Source organism: Varanus komodoensis, unplaced genomic scaffold (genome assembly GCF_004798865.1).
Source record: "Varanus komodoensis strain SLA01 unplaced genomic scaffold, ASM479886v1 scaffold5, whole genome shotgun sequence".
NCBI classification, from domain to species: Eukaryota; Metazoa; Chordata; class Lepidosauria; order Squamata; family Varanidae; genus Varanus; species Varanus komodoensis.
In genome coordinates, this window is record NW_025336087.1 from 21,478,915 (window position 1) to 21,498,415 (window position 19,501).

General features: G+C 37.9%; 1 protein-coding gene across 3 annotated transcripts in view; it reads right to left on the reverse strand.

Annotated features, from left to right (window-relative positions):
* FAM172A (family with sequence similarity 172 member A) overlaps nucleotides 1–19,501 on the reverse strand; it is a 312,125-nt gene that overhangs the window by 34,700 nt on the left and 257,924 nt on the right. The gene's annotated exons all lie outside the window — the stretch shown is intronic.

The following is a 19,501-nucleotide window of genomic DNA, read 5'->3' on the forward strand; positions in this document are numbered from 1 at the left end:
TTCTGATTCACCGAATAAACACCCATCTAGGATTAAAAGGCGTATCACCTAGGATTTTAAAATGCCTTCATTTTAGAAGCCAGTCACTCCTTATGATCCCTTTACTAGCCCTTATTTGCTTTAATATAATATTACACTCTCATTCCATGCCCTAGAATAAAAAAATGACAAAACTGAGGCTATCGTACTTTGGCCATATTATGAGAAGGCAAGACTCACTGGAAAAGATAATCATGTTAGCAAAAGTCAATGGCAGAAGACAAAAGGGAAGACCAAATATGAGATGAACTGAATCCATAAAGGAAGCCACAGTCTTAACTTGGGAGAGCTGAACAGAGCTGTCATGGGCACGAGCTTTTGGAGGGCTTTCATTCGTAGGGTTGACATAAATAGGGGAAGACTTGATGGAACATGACAATAACACTACCTGAGCAACTTAAGCACCAGCTTCAAGGCAACAGTAGTCATTTTTTAAATCTGCTACTGAAACTAATGAACTGCTCTGAATAGCTGCCTAGGTTTACTTAGTGGTAATTGTCAACTATGTCTTAGGATAGATAAAGTAACAAAACAAACAAACAAACAAAAAACAAAGCAAAACAAAGCAGGCTTGGGTTTTTGAACATTGGCTTAACATGAAAAGGTAACATGCAGGTTACTGTACAATTTTTGCCAAGAAAGTGGATTCAGATTAAAACTTTAAGATGCGACTATCATTTTGTTAGTTTTCCTGTGATAAGCCAGACCAGAAACTTCAAATACGAGCACCCCATCTAACCATTTGGAAAGGTAGAAAAAAAACATCATTGAGGTTAAGAACGTTTAATTTCTACAATGTGCCTTATTCATAGGCTACATCATAAATAAAATACGTAAGACTTCCCATGACTAGTTTACCTTCAAATTTTATTTCTTATTGGTCCACTTGAGGAATTTCAAATAATCAGAACAGTATACAAGATTACAGTAGTGATAGGAAAACTGTGTAAGTTAAAATAATCTAAAGACAACCTTCTCTGACATACTAGCAATTTGGGAATGTAATTTAACATATAACTCCCCTAAATACATCTATATAATCTCTGTGTCAGAGTTTTAGGACCCTGCAATTACAATATTCTGTTTTTAATTCCTTTTTGAACCACTGTTCTCCTGAAGTACAAGCAGATTAAAACCATATTTCTATCTGAACCCATGGCTGAACCCTCCTGAAACTTACCTGCCTAATGCTATCTGTATATCCTTTGAATGCATGTGCTTGCTTTATCTTGTTAATGTAAACATCATTTCCTGTTTTTCACAGACTATCTTTAAGAACCAAAGGTTTGTGTGGGAAGCTTGTACTTGGTCTTTATGGCTCTGCTGCACCAACCAGGTGTCTCCTCTAAGTTATTTTTATTGATACTTCAATACACTTTTCAGTTGTATTTCTACCATAAATTGCCCTATATCTAAGGTTCCATCAGTAGAAGAAATTGCTGCACTAGTGTGCTACTTTTCCCAGTTATTTTAGTAGAACTTTAGCTGGATTCTCCCCTTGTGTATAGCATGAATTAAGGCACAACATAGATGGGGTACATTAAAACGGAAAGAAATATCTTCAGGCATGGAGCGTGAGCATGTATGCAAAAGTACTGATTCTTGATCATAGCAAACCTAATCAAGCCTCTAGTTTTTAAGCCTGAAAAGATTTTAATTATTCTTTATCTACAATAATGTGTGCTAGAATGTACTTGTTTCAAATTAATTATGATTTTTCCCAAATTGCATTCACGGATAAAAAGAAAATATTTAAGCATATATAAAAATAATTGATGAGAAAAATAAGAAAAAAAAATTGATGGCATAGACTTGATACTCTGATCACAGCCATACTTTTTCTTATTCTGCTTTATGGTTTTTTTTAAAATTTATGTATTTATTTGTTAGATTCCTGACCCACTGCATTAGCCACATGGCTGCCTGGGCAGGTTGCAACAAAAAATATATAAGAACAATATAAAGACTAAATTAAAATTAAATTGACCCTGAGGACAGAAGACATGATATTTGCCAAAGTTCATGCCCATTCTCCTTCCTGAATCAGGACTTATGAAGTATTTTGGTTGTCACCATTTACTCTGACCCCAAAATATTACACCATGAAGAGCCTCTCTTTCAGTCTGGCAAACTACAGTCATGAATTATTTCCTCAAATATGTTTCCAGTATGACAACACTATTTCATTTTATAAGATGTACTGGAGCTGAAAAACACAGCAGGGTCAACTGCTGTTGGCAGCTGTCCTAGAAAAGAAAAAGAAAAAGTTGGGCAAAGCACCATCAGTAACACCAAGTGCCATGAAACAGTTGTCAAAGATGAAATGTTTGCGTGGAAAGTACAGAATGGTCCTAATGGAAAAACATTTGAAAGATGTCTGATAGGGATATTATCTTCTTAATAAGGTTTAAAAGTCAAAGTAAGGAAAGTGCTCATGGTCAGATGTTTTAAATGCAAGGCTTGAAACTTAATTAATATACAACTATGGAATTGGCATAATCCCTGCATCTATGGCATCTGCTTTTTAGAGTTCAGCTTATTTAAGGAACTTTAAATACTCAAATCCAATCTTTTCCTACCTGTTTTTAAGTAGGCCTTCAAAGTATACAAGTTGAAAACAGAAAAACATTTCAAAGCATAGAAAAGTATGATGTAAATGTGCTCAGTATTGCTTTTGTTCGGTGAAAATATATCTTTCAGCAAAAACTGCTAGAGATACAATTCAAATTGGTTTAAAGTGCACAATATTTGCATTCAATTTGATTTAGTTGTTGGTGGAATATAAATCATTTAGATTAAAATGCTCTTTCTATTGGCAAGTTCCTCAATGCTATTTCTCATAATGCCAAATTGCATGCTTCCCCTATGCACTGGCACAATATGGACAAGATCCCGGGGTGCCAAAATTTTCTAAACACATGAAATCTGACAAAACATTTAATGTAATATATATTCTTTTAACTACAGAGCTCTTTAACAAATAATGAAGATTTTTAAAAAGTCAAATGGTTGCCCAAGCAGGACAATTTATCTTACAGTGAGGTTTGTTTTGGGATACAGAACATAAAACCTTTTCTTCAAGTTATTTTGTGTTCAGCATAAAATATTTAGAACATCTCATTTCCAAGAGAGAGTTCATGGCAGATGTATTATTTTCCCCTTCATTTTAACAGCATCTAATTAGCCCTGCTGATTTACACATGACAATATGAACTTTTTTAAGAGGAAAGGTGGGGGGGGGGGGGAGGAGATCATTGTGTCTGAAGCAGAGCACAATCCATGATAAGCTGAAGGCACTAATTTTAGGTGGTTTACAATAAAGTTCTCAAGTAGCCCAGAGAGCTTTCACTTATTTATGTGCCACCATATGATACAGCATTTTGCCTGTAGCATTACAAATCATAGACAGGCTTGATACAAAATGTTCTCCAGGTGTTAACAGACCAACTGTGCTACTATTTCTTATTTATGGACTGTCTAGTAATAGAAATCAAATTGCTACAGATGAGGCAAATGTAATTACACAGGTCTTCAGAAATCATAAAGGGGGACACAGTTATGGTTACCTTGCATGACCCTTTCTTTAGGTTCAAAACTGAATCTGTAACAACCAAATTCAACAATTCATTGCAGTCTCACATCTGGAACTTTAATTCTAGTTTGTACTGAAAATTCAGCCCTTCTGGCAACGGGACTTGGGAAAATATGTCAAAAATATTCCTTTTAAATGTTCTGCTTGTTTTCTTCCAGCATAATGACATTAAATGGATATTAATATAGAAAGGAGCATGGAACTTATGAAGTAATTCTTAAATCTTGAAAAAGTAAGAACTAAGACAGTGAGCTAGCATAGCACTGGGAAACAACAAAGTCATCTGTATTATGAGTAAATTATGAGGAATAAAGTTTTTCTTAAAAGTTTCAATTAAAACATACATTATTTCTTTCACCTGATTGCAGTCCCATATGGCAAGGTCAGCCCTTTCAGTGAACAAACAGCTCAGTCGCCTCCAGTGTAGCTGTTATCTTCCTCAACAAGGGGAGACATTTGGCACAGCCTAAAGCTGGGGCATGAACCCTGGCTAAGCTTAAGACATTTATCTGACAGCATCAGCTGACACTCCACAAACACATTTGCTCTCCATGACCCCAGAGCATTTGTGATTAATCAAAAATGTATCTTGAATCTTGAGAACAAGCTACGAGCAGGCACACACACAAAAAAAGAATATGCTCTCGATCTCTCTTATCGACTCAAGAGGTATATTGAATTTAGAAATAGCAAATAGAATAAAATGATCAATATGTTCTCACTTGTCCATGGAAGAGCAAACTTTATCCCTCAAGCAAAAACCATTGATCATGTAAATGTCTGAGCTTTTTTTTAGCCCCCCAAAAGCAAAAATGTGATATTTAGGAGAAAGGTGGGTAACATTAAAGGGGTATATTTATCATAACAGTACAAGATGTATGGGGAAAAAGGGATTATATGAATATGCTCCTGAGTTATTCCTGAAGTTTTTATACAACTATTCTAACTGGGCTTCTGTAGCTGGGTGCCAGAAGAACTTAATAAAACATTACAAAGGGGATTTTAAAACTTAATGAAGTCACATAATCTGCTTCACAGAAAGTTCCCTTTCTTAAATTTATATGAGACACAGTTATAACATACCCCCTACATACTGTTTACAATTTATAATTTAGATTTCTATTCCAAATACACTACTTTGTTCAGTCATCTGCTAAGTGATACTAGCATTTGAATATAATATTCTGCCTTTCAAAAATCAGAACAGAAGCCTATAAGCTTTTAACTAACCTTTTAAAGAGTTGTACATTACTTAAATCTAATTGATAATGCCAAATCTAATTAATAATGCCAAAAATAATGCCAAATCACTATCCATATGCACTGCAAAACGGATATAACAATATTCTCTGCAGTAGAACTTATTCCTTTTCCTTTATTTCCTGATTATGTACTGCTTAGGTTGCAAGCCTCTTGTGTTCCAGTAGAGTCCAATACAGCAAACAAGTACTGTATGTCCTCCAGTCTCTGTTGAAACAACAAACTTTCATAGCATGCATTCTCCATAACATGGTGGTACTAATTAGAAGTTAAAAACTCATGCTGAGACAATATGCATTGGCTTTTTGCATCTACTAAGCTCACAGTAGTAATGGATTTATAGTGCCAACATCTTCAACTAATACTCAGCTATCCCCCAATGCCCTGCAACATGTCAAAACTATGTTGAAAGTAAAAATGATTTAATTTCTTAATGTACCCAGTCAAATGTCAACATTTTACTAATGAGCATTTTATTTTAGTTCTCTTTCAATACAAGAGAGAATTTCTGCAGCTTGCCTGCAAATATTTTGCACTGTAATGCTGTTGGGGGAGGCCTAAACAAGTGATTATATTTTGTACTTCTGCAGAATGAGCATGGAGCATGGTAAGAAGTTAGTGCCTCTGCCTGGTGCCTATGTCCAGAAAACTAGAGGGCATTGCAATACAGTGTCTGTGATTGCACATACATAGCCACCTTCTCTTGCTACTTAACAGTTCTGCCAGTGCTAATTAACTATTAGATCAGAGGTGCAAAATGTTGGGCTGAATTTTGTTATGAATAAAAAAGTTCTCAGGGTCTGCATTTCACTGGTGGCTGGGGCCAAAGCAAAATGAGCAGGGCCAGAATACGAAATGTACAAGTACTTACTGCCTGTAACTAAGCTTTATAATAAGAGAAAGCCATTTCAACCTTTTAGATTTTGAGAGCGGGGATGCATTCAAAGTGGAAAACCACAAAATGATCAGCGCTGGAGAAAGCCAGTGGAGCCACGGGGGGTGGGGGGGGGAGCATGACCAGTGGGCTAGATCTGGCCTTTGGGCTTGAGGGTCTGAGGTTCAATGTTAGATGAAGGATGAGGAAAGGGATTTAAATCTGGGGATCACACCTTATTCTCCAAAATAGAAGTGACAAGTATTATGGTAGTGCTTATCATCTAGATAAGGAATGTGTGTGCAGTACAGCAGTGATTCATTCTTGCTGGATCATAGTTACTCATTCTTCATAGGCTAGCTGTGCTAGCCTGCAGCATCAACAAATCTTGAAGCATCTTAAAGACGATCAAACTGAATATAGTATAAGCTTTTGTGGGCTAGAGTTCACTTTGTTAGATGTATTATTATCCTCAGTTGGCATGGTTGTTTTTCTACGAATAGGTGCAAACAAAAATGTAATCATAGAAGTGAAAAGGAAATTGCTAAATGCAGACTATGACAATTATCTTATGGGTATTATCCTAAATGCAGTTACTAAATTGAGTAAACTCCATTTAACACTGGGGTCTTACTTCTGAGTAAGCATGCATAGGATAACATTGTAAATCTTACTTTTAAGTAAAGTACACATGAAGTAAAATGAGCATTTCAAAAACCAGTGCTGATGATCATTGCAAGCATCCTGACATAGGTAAGTTAATTAAAGTCACACCATTTCCTAGGAATATTCTTTCCTATATGCAGTCTGATTCAACTGTCATGGTCCCTGTGCAGAAACTGCCTAAAAAGGTGTTGTGCAAGGTGATATTCCATGCCCATCATGGAATATTACAAAACAATTCAGTACCTGGATACCCCAGCTTACTATATTCCTCAAGATGGAATTTGGAGAAACTCAAGTTTAGTGATGCATCAGATGTTATAATATCTGTATCCTAAGAATACTAACTCAAGATGAATAAACTATTGGTTTTACTGCTGCACAATTCCAATAATGTACTTAATATTGCAACCTTCATGGATATGTTCACAAATAAATAAAAGTGGCATAGTTCAGAATCCACATACTTGGAAAGGGCTCTCACCAAGATTTTACACCAACTAATAATTTAATGATTGCTGTATTAAGTTTTGTGCAGAGGGCACATTTTTCAGCATTCTCCAGTTGAGGTAAGCTTTAGTTTCCCCCCCGAGATTCTTACCTCTTTTAGCAAAGTTATCTTTAGGATTAGCATATATAAGATCTCACGTTCTTGTTCAGTTTTATGGTAACATGCCTCAATCTGGTGTCCACCAGATGTTGGGGACTAGGCTCCCATTAACACCAGCCATCATGGCCAATTGTCAGAAATAATGGGAGAACTGTAATCCAAAATACTTGGAGGAAGGCACCAGCTTGGAGAAGACTGTTCTGTGGTACCAGAAGAAGCTGTAATATTCTACTTTACTATTACTTACATACAATAAAGTAATAATTATTAAGGATAAAGTCTATGTATAAAGTACATTTTCCTTTCCTACTAATAATTCTTCCAAAAAGCAACTATTTAGGAGTTCCACATCATTTTAGCCTTGAAATACTTCAGTGAAATTGGATGCAGTTTTCGTGAAGGAAGGCTGTTTGCCCAAAAAGACAACTGATACAAAATACATACATGTTTTTATTTGATTAGGTAAACTGCTATTGTAATAAGTATGCATCACTTGATGATAAGCTGTATGTAAATCAATATCTTCATGTTGGATTACCAAAACATCCTAGCCCAATAAAGATATCTTACCTATTTTGTTTCTTTGCATTAGTGTCACTTACAAAATCTCCATGGTGCCTATAGGGGTTTTATGATGGTAGCTTCCTACGTGCTTAACTTACAGAAACTAACATGAATTGAAGCACTAGACATCCCAGCTGTATGTTTTGGCATCCACAGTGAAAATGAGCAGAAAATCTAGCTGTTCCATATCAAGAAGTATTTTTACTAGTGCTAATGTGCCTTAAATACCTTGTTCCACAGATGAGTGGCCTGGCACCTGCTGCATGAGAAATAGCCAATTACTGTTCAGTGCCTCTAATTTTCTGATTCAATTAGCATGCTTCAGAGCTTTCCAGTTTAATTGCAAACTACTTCAGTTAGCTCTCTGATTAATCATTGCCCATCTGCAAGCCATCGGAAAACTTAGTGGAACAAATTTGTGTACTTTGGAATGCTGGGAGCTTAGCAAATCAAACTTGTTTTGGTATATAAAGCTTTAATTTTGTTTGCCCTTTTCAGCTGCACTTGTAAGAAGCTCTGTACTGATTAAACAGGAAATCCAGACAATAATATGCTACATTATGCATATAATTACTGTAAATACAGCCGAGACTGGAGAAACATCATTTAAGGTTAGGCACTAACATGTATGGAGTAGGGGGTCAAGACAACACATTTGGAATCAATTTCTTCCCATTATGGAAGAAAATAAATATCACAAAAACAATCATGTGATCTATCCAGTATATACACTCTGAGGAATATTACTTTATGTCTGCTCATAAGTCTAACAACTTTAGTAGGTCTTACATACCGAATCTACATATATTTATTCAGAAACTTCTGGAATTCCAGCAGGTCCTCTTTAGGTAAATATAGTTGGTTGAAGCTATTTATTTAGGATTTTTATTTATTTCTAGTAACCACAAAATCTATTTTATGATTTTAGGAACATTACTGGACTAATTCTAATACTGCAGACTAGTTAGCAAGAACAATCATTTTAAAGTCTTCTAGTTTTCACACTCTGATACCACATATAATAGTATTCTGTAAAACACCAGAAAGTGTAAAGCACCAGAAATTACTAATACAGTGTTTTATATTGGCCTTTCAATTCTAGTTGTTTGTGATTATAATCATGTTTTCAAAGTTTTATTTACCAAGTTTTTGAAGGTATAAAAATACTTCCTCCCAAATAACACGCATGTTTAAAAAATCCTTTTGAGGAGAGAAATGTTAGAGACTAACATTTCTAACCAATGTTAGTCTCACATAATTCCAATTCATGTCAGTGGGTCTACTCTAAGTAGGGCTTATATTGGATACAGCTTTGACAATTCAATTTTACAATCTGACAAAGTCTTTTAAGACTGAAGCAGCTACAACTGTAAAGCAGTTATATGAGTAGGGGAAAATATGATAGATCTGAATAGAATTATGCATGGTGTGGAGAATGTAACCTCTCAATTGGGACTCAGGGTCATCCAATTACACTAAGCAGTAGGAAGCACATCTTCACACAGTTAAACTATGGAATTTGTTATCATAAGATGTAGTGCTGGTCACCAAATAATCCTCTGGGGGGATTAGACAGACTCATGGAGGCTATGATTATCAAAGGACAGGATTCATGATGGTTATATATTACTTCCAGTATCAGGGCCAACATGTGTATCAATGCCAGTTTCTGTGGGACATTACAATGATGTAGACATTTGCTGAGATGTCATGAGTACATGACACTGCTGGATCAGGTCCTGAAACGTCAGCAGCACTAATTTGATAGCTCAAAGTCCTCAACAGTGAGCACATTCCCTGTATCCAACATTTCCTGTATCCAACAATGACCACATTCCCTGTATGGTTCTGAATATATGCTCTCCATCAGAATAGACTGGTGTCTGCTGATTAGGACTCTGGTGGGCATAGCCAGCTCACTTCTTCAGCCAAGTGCAGTGGAGTCAATCATCAATCTGACAACTCCTTGTTGAGTTCTCTGAAGAGACTGCCAGCTACAAAAATCACCTCTTCCTTAATCTCAATTTGAAAAAGAAAGCAGTGTTCTAGGGAGTACATTGAAATAAAATCCTGACTATTCCACTAAGTGCCAATGGGAATCTATGATGCCCCAAAGCTAATCAAATAACATAAGTTCTACTTGGTTCAGGTTTCAAAATGTTTCAACTAATGCCAAGATTTGCCATCAGTGCTCCTCCTATAAGGAAATATTTTAGAAATACAATAAGGAAATATTTTAGGACTACCCCCTGATGGACAGAAAAGACAAAAGAGAAAAGTTCTTCAATTTGACCTAAAAATGTAGAAGACACGTTAATGCAATCTTGAAAGGTACTCTGAACACCATTGCGTCCTGAAGGAAAATTGACAAGGATGTCATTCAGGTAAGACAGTCAAGTCCAATCTTTGATTGCCCCAACTCCAGAGTCAATGTTTCTTCTGTATACAGTTTAGCTATCATGGCCCTAGAGTTGAACTAGATGACAGGCAAAAAATACTCTGACAGAAAGACTGATGAAAGTGTGCTACCAGCTTGACTACCTGAGTGCAAATGACAGTTATCTATGGTAAAAGAGCTGATGCTCATATAAACATTGCAGAAGCAGGTGATAACTGCTTCTGATTAAGATTTGGTAGGTGCTTTGTAATATCAATGGATGAAATCTCTAACCTGGAAGTGGTAAGAAACTCTTCAGTCACCTACATCAAAAATGTAAACACAACTCCATTCATTTTTGCAATTAGAAATAAAACTGAACACAAGAGAGCCTCTAGTCCTGTGTAACCAGTTCTTTCAGCATGCATGTCCATTATATTCTGAACAGACTTAGATAGGGAATAAACTTGTGCCATGAGATTTTCTATACTTCAAGGTAAAAATTCACTATATACTATCTTATTTATCCAAGCATCAATGGTTGTTTTCTTCCCCACACATGTTGCCTCCTATAGCACTTAGTGATTGATACTTCACTGTGTTAGAAAGATGCTACCTTTTGTTTTTGAATAATAAAGAGAAGGTGAGAAATAGCAAGTGTTATTCCTTTGTAAGCTATCTTAGTCCAAGGGCAATTTGGCCTTGGTTTCACTAGATTCACAAAAATTTTACCATTGACTGTTGTTTCTTTTGGCTACAGTTTTGCTATCATGCTCTTAAACTAGATTGAATGCAAGGAAACATTTGGAAGGAGGGCAGATGAATGGGTTATTTTCCTCAATCTGTCATTCAGTGGTTTTGACATAGACTTTATATGCTAACTTCTTGCCCTGGGTGAAAAGCAAGTTGATGGCTGAGGTGCAAAATGTCACTGCTAAAGCTTTCCAGCTTTGCAAAGCATTATTCTCATTACCTTGTCAAAGGGTTCCTCAAATCCCTTTTTGCAATCCACTGGGATAATTGCAGTGGAAAGTCAGGGCTGACATTTGCCAATAAAAGAATTTGGAGGTATTCCATAGTCTAGAAGGATGATGAAGCTGCGGATTCAGAGGAAGTATCAGTGTAGGAGAGGGACATTTCCAGTATCCTAAAAATACCAGTATAAGAGAAGCCATCTTCTAACTCTAGCTCAGAAGCCACAGTGGAACTTGTCTCCCCATACCATTGGAATCAACAGATGTTGAACCTGTTAAGTCCTATTAACTAAAATGGCTTCCCTCACCATAGATGGAACTGGCCACAAAGATAAGAGATGCAGCTCTCTTAAAGGCTAAGTCCAGGGATTCCTGCAGTTGAAGCAACACTTGAGCCTTGTCCTTAACTCTTTACTTTAGATATTCTATGAAGCTGTACCTCCTTTGCAGAGCACTTTGGGCTAGAAGTGTCTTCCTTAGTGCTCTTAGGTTATTCTGTAGGTCTTGTAACCTGATGTGCTCCCCACGGGACATGAAGAAGATGGAGCTGTACAGAGTTCTATCCCTATCCTGAACTCCAGCTTTAACTTGTTTTGCTTCATTTGAATGGACCTTGCTTTCATTTCTAGAATGTGGTCTCTGTGTTACCTTGCTTTGCCTTGCCAAGATTGGGACTTTACTCTGTTTATTTTGTCTGACTCCTCTGAAATTCTAGCAGAGAACCATCCACTAAGGCCAGGACCAGCACACTCAGGGAGTTATTGCTTTGAACAAACAGGTGCAGGTCTGTTCAAAAGATGGTGAGGTGGTTTTACCTCTTGCCATGCTTACCCACTGGTTTTATTTATGTATTTGTATTTACTTATACAAACATTTCTAAACTGTTTTTTGCCTTAACAAAGTCCTTTATGATAGTATACACAACTACATCACTAGAATAAATGTAAACAAAGGTGGATGCCAGGAAGTACTTCCTGATGGTTAGGACCCCAAGGGTATGGAATGGGCTTCCAGGGTAGGTGTTTGAAGCCCCATCAATGAGGGTCTTTAAGGATAGGCTGAACATGCACATGGTAGGCATGTCATGAGCAGAGCTGGCTGGAGTCGGGGGTCAAACTAGATGGCCTGGGAGGCCCCTTCTGACTCGCGCTGTTTCTATGTTTAAAACTATTAAAAGTATAATAAAATGTTTTACTGACTGGCTAAAAATGAGCACACAGGTCTAAACTTCTTGGCGGGAGGGAAATCTGTAAATGAGGTACTTTGGTATTGTAAAATCTCTCTCAAAATATTTTGGAAAGGAATTTTTAGTAGCTTGACTATACCTTAGAGTAGTGGCCCCCAACCCTTTTCAGCTTCTGCCTCCTTTCCTCTTGGGCAATAACCTTAGCACCTCAATGCCTCTTTCTTTGTATTTGGTCCACTGCAAATTAAAACACTCTATCACCACCTGCCTAGATCTTTCCACTTCCCCCCAGGGGAACAGTACTGCCCTCCCAGTGATTTGGGAATCACTGCCCTAGAGGAAAATAGCCCTACCTTCCTTAGGAAAGTGGGCCTAACAGGATCCATGAAAGTCAATTCAGTCTGCAAAGCCTTAACTGACAGACATCTCTTCCTTAAATCCTGCCCCCTCTTACCATTGATCTGTCTTTCATGAGGGGATGTATGTTTGAATGTTTCTCCCTGCCTGTCACTGAATAAAGCTTCCTATCTCACCAGGGAATGCTTCTTGTCTCCATTCAGTTGCTGATGAGAGATAAGAACTCTTCCCAGCAAGAAAGAAGGCAGTACCTGGGGATAAAGCTGCTGAGTGCTTCATTCCTTCTTAGTTCTAAGGTTTGTCTCATGTATTTGAGTAAATATGCCAAGGCTTGGTATTTAGATCTTACTCAAAAGTATTGTTGATTCATACATGCTTACTTCTGAGTAGACATATAGAGACTTCTGCTTCCTTTTGAGAAGGTTTAAATGGGTAAAAACCAATTATACAGTATGGAAACTTTTTCTAGTTGAACAGGAAAACAATGCTGTCTAGTCTACCTCTTAGTCAAGGCCACCTTCCTTCCTATAAATCAGAAATGAGAAATGTATACCTCATGAGTTCTACCCAGATAGCCACTAGGAAGAAGTTATGGGAGGTGCAATCCAACAATATCTGGATAATGGGATTGGTCACCTCTTCACTAATCAGTTTTTCACTTGTTACAGATATATGTAGAATGTGGCATGTTTTGTAACTAAGCATAATCTTGATATTGCTGCTCTTAATACTGCTCCAAACCCTTTCCTCTAGCTCCATATAACTAACTTGGAATCCTAAGTTTATTTTACATTTGATCCTACAGCATTGTAGGAAAAGAAAATATTTTTCTCTTCTGAAAAGATTGGAGAAGTGCCAAGTATTGCTGACTTTATTTCCAGTTATCTAGATGCAGTGGATAGGAATAAAAAGGAAAACATGTGTGTTAATCAGTATTAGCACAAGTGACAACTGGTGTCTAGAGTAGAAAACTGGCTTCGTTAGAGACAGCCAACCTGCAGTTGTTGGTAGTAAGATATGCAGCCGGGCCCCAATCTAAATGCTGAGTTGGATCAATAGTCACTCAGGCCAACCCTCCCTGGAACCACCGTCTATCAACCACCAGGTGGTGGCACCAGAAAGAGAAAAGGCACTGATGTGGGCACAGAAGGGGCACTGTGTCTTTAGGCAGGAAGGGAAGCTTTGAAAAACAGCATATTTCATGTAAAACATATTTTCTCTAAAAATGTGTTTTATAGTGTTTAAAATTTAGTTTACAATTCAGTTATAGATGTGAAATTCATGTTTCCTTTATGTAATCACAGGGGCCCAACAGTGCAGCAGGTATATGCATGTAAATTACTTGTCCAGGAGGGTACCTGCGCTTACCCTCTAGGAAATGCCTGTGCAATGCTCACTAGGGTCTGGCTAGGATGACTATGGGGAAAGGAAGGAAGTTACTGACACACAATTGATTATATGAAGCTGAAAAAACAATATACTTTTAGTGTTTCTCCACTACTGCGAAGGGACATCCATGGAGAAGAGAGGGAGAACTGCTAACACAGTACTTTCATTGTGCTATTGAGATGCGATACTGAACATTTCTCAGCCAGCTGGTGATAGGAGTGGGCGAAGGGACACCAAATTCTTATACATACTTGCATTTGTCCTGATAACTGCAATATATAATAGACTATCTGACCCCTTCCTAAGTAATGATGTTTGCTAGATCATTTCTAAACAAATAAATTGAAAATACCAATTTAAAATGTCTTTAATGGTTAAGAATACAGGCCTAACTATTTATCAAAAATATTTTAATTTATTTGTTTAGAATTGGGCATATCACTTTCTTCTGAAAAAGCAGCCTTGGGATATGGTGTTCTGGTGCACAGTGAGGAGTATTAGCTCACTCTCTGTGTACTTTCCCATTGAAAGCATTTTGGTGGTTTACAGCTACTTTGAACTGATTTTTTACACAGAATGTACTGGGGGAAAAGGTTATGCTGTCCTTCCCTGCAGCATAATCAAAATTGTATCATCCTGTTCCACAGCTGCTTTTTCTATGGCAAAAGACTAAACAAGATTTTACAGTGGTAAGGATGACAGTTAAAAACACCTCTAAGATAACATGTGGTTTGGTCCTAAATCTATTCATTTGGGATCAAATTCAGAATTTGCCTTCAACAGGAAGAGATCTTCTGTGAGAGGAAGGGCTCTCTGTTCATGAAAGGTCTCTCTGCCTAACATACCACATTGTATCCAATTCAGCAGGTTCACCTGACTCTCTGTGTGGCATTTCAGTGGGCTAGAGGGACTACAGTAGTGAGGAAGGACCAGGAAAGTCTATTTCCCCAATGCAGCTAATCCAGTTTAAATCTGGATCCAAACTTTAATGTGCAAATTAATTTCTGCTTATATTCATTCAATCAGCTAACTATTAGCAGTAGATTTATGTTTATGAATATCCTGTTGATTTGCAAGACTGTTATACTAGTTTGCCCCATATGTTATTTTACCACAATTTGCATTGTTATAATAGGTTATTGACTGCTTTCAGGTTTAAGGAACTAAGGTAGCATTCAGTAATGACTCTGCTCTACAAGTTTATTGTATATGCCCAAGGTTCATTCACCCCAAGCAATTTGGTCAATAACCAATTTTTATACTTCTATCTCCTTCAAAATTCCAAACCAATAATCCCCGGTGTTTTTTTTAATTATTTCAGTATCAGACTAACATTTCCCATGGAAATCAATATGGGTGCGATCTATTAGCCCAAAATCTGCAGCACTGCAATGCAAGCATATTAAAAATATTGATTTCACAAGGTACTGATGTTTTGATTGACTTTAATGTTTGTAAGCAGCAATAACAGAATTTCAATGACTGAAACAAAGTTTTGATTAAAATTATAGATTTTTTTTAAATTGACTATTTTACTGTTTAAAGTATATCATATGCTTTACTTGTCTGGTACAAAATGAGCACCATAGTAAATATGTATCTGTAAATATTTTAGTCTTTTATATCTTATACAATCAACTTTGAACAGTTTTTGACATTTCCCTTCCAATTTTCATGATGTCCAGTATCACTTTTCAGGAGATAATTTTTTGTGTGTGGCCTTCTTTCCTTTGTTCTCTTAGATTCTCCTGTTAAGTATTAAGGAATTGGTCTCATTACCATGCCTCAAACAGTTCCAGAGATATTTAATTTAAAAATAGGAATTGTTTGCAAAATATAAAGCAAAAGAAGATGCAAGCAGCAAACATTTTGGACATTTGGGCTTTTAAGCAAGCATTTTCACAAGTATTTTCTAAACTAAACTTTCCCTTGCTCTTCTTGTGCAGTGTATGCCGTGCCTAGGCATTAGTCTGTTTCAGGAGACATAACTATAGCTCTCTATCCAAAGAGCCAAAGCTTACTTCATTGGTAAGTGCTGCTTAAAAGCCCTAAAAGGTCCTTAGAGTGGTGACTCTAGCACTTTTTTCCTGGAAGATACTCATGTTGTGTAGCATTTTAAGGACCAATCAAATCAGCTAAAACTATTCAAACATGTCATCAGTGATCTACAGCCCATCCTTGACAATAATATTTCATTTGCACAGGAATTGGGAGTAGAACACCACTTGCTAAGAGACAGCCCCAGAGCCAAGCTAAAACAGCTACTCACCAGCAGCTATAGTATACATAACTAAAATATGATCACAGGAACAAGACCCTACATCAGATGCCAATTCTTCCCTGAGTCTGCTTGGCTAACAGTATTACAGGACCTAATAATGTCATCCAGAACATCAGAGGTTCAGCCACTCACTCATCTTCCAATATAACACATACCATCAATGCCCTTCTGAATTCTACATGGGTCAAACAGATAGTTCTACACAAAATAATAAATGGACAATGGCATAATAAATGGAAATATAAACAAAAGAAAACAACAACAAAACAGGGGAAGCATTTCAACTTACCAGAGTCTTTAACTGGGAAATGCCCATTTTGACAAGTTCAGTTCTATCATGTGTAGCTTAAACTTGGAGATTCCTTATCCCATTACATCTGTTAATTAGCTTACCAATGCCGGGATATTTGCGTTATCTTCACCAACAACTTTTTTGTGAATGGAGATTGCTAATATATTAATGTAATTATCACTTTCTGTACTTTCTGAATTTTTGGTCTGTCTGTTCACAGTACCCAGAGATGTGTGTATATATAAAGTGCTAATGCAGGATAGCACTTTATACAGGTGATGATATAGAATGCAGCCCATAAAAACTTATGCCCTAGTATAATTCTGTTTTTCTTTAAGGTTTCAAAGCATTCTTGTAGTCTTGCTATACTACAATCAATAGTATAGCAAAAGTTACAGGTTCTTTCCATTTTACCACTGTGTCAAATATGTTTTTTATACTGTACAAAGGTAGGGGAGGAAATGCTCTCCACTTTTGCAAGCATGAAAGTGAGAAATGAGTCTCCTGGACTCTCTAGCATGAAGAATGGCAAGTTGCTTATCTGCAACTGTCCTTCCTCAAGTGGTCATCTATGCATTCTCACATATGGAACTTGTTGGGAAATTTTTACAGCTGAGAATACTTTGTAGGAACTCCCCCCCCCCCCCCCATTCAGTATATTGAAGGAGTTCCCACCTGTTCCCTCACTTCACTCAAGATCACCTTTGTGGCCTCAAGATAAAGGAAAGAACAATTTGACCAAACCTGATCTTGATCAACCCCACTCTTGGTATGGAAAGGAAAATTTAGAATATGACACTGAAGAGAGGTTAAGTGGGTGGATTGTGTAAATGTACAGATGACCACTCGAAGAATAACAGTTACAGGTAAGTAATCTGTCATTCTTCTTTGTGGTCTCTGTTCATCACAGTGAGCGTTTGGAAGTTGTGTCATCACTGAAGCACCAAGGAAAGGACTGCTCTCCCAAAGGCACATCTGCTCTGGCACAGACATCAAGGCTAAAGTGTCTCACAAATGTTGATAGAGTGGACCAGGTGGGCACTTTACAGAAGTCCACCAGAGGAATTCTTATGTGCAGAGCAGCAGAAGTCACCACTGCTCACATAGAATGCTCCTCTGGCAGTACCAAGAGCTGTAGACTGGTCAGCTCATGGGCTTAAGAGATTATCTTCATCACACAGGCTGCTAGCTGGAGGTACCCTTTGTTCTTGCCTCAGTAACAAAGGTACCCTTTGTTCTTGCCTCAGAGTTTCTGCAAGCAGTGAAAAGATTCAATTTGAGATTGAGAGAATGCCCAAAGTATGTAGAGTTGATGCCATCAGATTTGATGAGAAGGTAGTGAAGGGTGGTAGAATGTTTTGGTTCAAATAAAAAAGATAATATAACCTTGGGAAGGGAGGAAGGGTTTCGATGCAGTACCACTTTTTCTCTATGGATGACAAGGTATGAGGAATCCATCTGTAGTTCAGTGGAGTATCAGGCTGATGTGATCACCACCAGGAAAATGACCTTCCAGGACAGTAGGTGAAGGTTGACTGTTATCATAGGTTCAAATAGTTATCTCATGAGGGCTTGCAGGATGATGAAGAGGCTCCATTTAGGTGTTAAAGAATGAGTGGATGGAGCAATGTTCTTTAGACCACATAGGGATTTCTTATATAAAGAGTGTGAGAAGACTGGTAAAGTCTGCATTGGTACATGGAAGGATGAGACTGCTGCCAGGTAAACATAGACAGACTTATTTTAAAGGCCTTGTTGAAAAAGAATGTTCGAGAAGAGGAGAACTTGTTCAACCATGCACCAATATGGATCAAAGCCCTCTCTTGATGCAGAAGCAGAGAAGGCCTCCCATTTTGTAATGCAGGGCTTCCTGATAGATGGCTTCAAAGCCATGTTCAGTAATCTTTTGGGAACAGTGGAGTTTCTGTGCTCTAGAGGAGAATCCTCCATGCTGTTAGGTGAAGGGTGTTGACATCCAGGTGTCACATTCTTTCCCGATCTCAAGAAATTAGATCTGGTTTTCACAGGAGCTGGAGAAAGGTTTGGTCAAACACCTTTAAAAGGTGAATAAACCATGATTGTCTGGATCACCAGGGTGTTATCAGGAAGCATCCTGTAGCATCCTGATGACCCTTTGCTAGCACTTTTCATGATCAGAGGAAAGGGAGGAAAAAGGTAAAAGAAAGTCCCCACCCAATTCACCAGAAACACATCTCCCAGACAGCACCTGCTCCTTCTTGCTCAAGAGCATCAGCAGTCAGAATTGTCCCAAATGGCAAACAAGTTTGCCACTTGGGACAATTAAGGTGTTTCCTGTGTGCCAAAGATCTTCTTCAATACTATAGTATTCAGTTGCTACTTGTGTGTACCAAGGTTTTTCCAGCTCAGAGTGTTGGCCAAAGTGTTGCTGGTTCTGGCAATGTGGATAAGCTGTGTGATGTCTCTATAGACATCTCTGTCCCTGTGGCAGTTGGATTTGGAGATGGTAGGGTGGTGACATGGTTGAGGAGTGTTTGGCTGGAGCAGTATTTAGACTTCGGAAGGGGGCCAAGCAGGTATCTTGACATCTCCTTCAGATACCAAGGTGTCAGGGATGGGTCCTAGCTGGTGGAGTGGTCTGGCCCATGGTTAGAGCACCAACTGCAAGAAGCATGAACTGAGATGAGGGTAGAGCTTCAGAAATGGAAAGATGGCTTAACTCTGGTGGTTTGTTGGAATTCCCCACCTGGAGCACTTTGTTCAGAGCTTCACTCAGAGATGATCCACCCTGTTTCTTCTGGCCTATTCTGTAAAGGCTTGGAACTAAGAGCACTGATTGATGGTATGAGCCTCACTCAGGCAGAACAGCCAGAAGGAACGTCTGTACGTCTGTGGGAACTTGCTGACACCTTGGATGCACTTACGGAAAGGTGCCCTGGGTGCACCTTTAGATGTTGGAAACAAAAGGAAAAACAGCCAAGATGGGAGGTAGGTTGTATGGAGCATGAGAGAATTTTTAAGTATGTATATTTAGAGAAAGGAGTAATGGGTAATTGATTAGAAA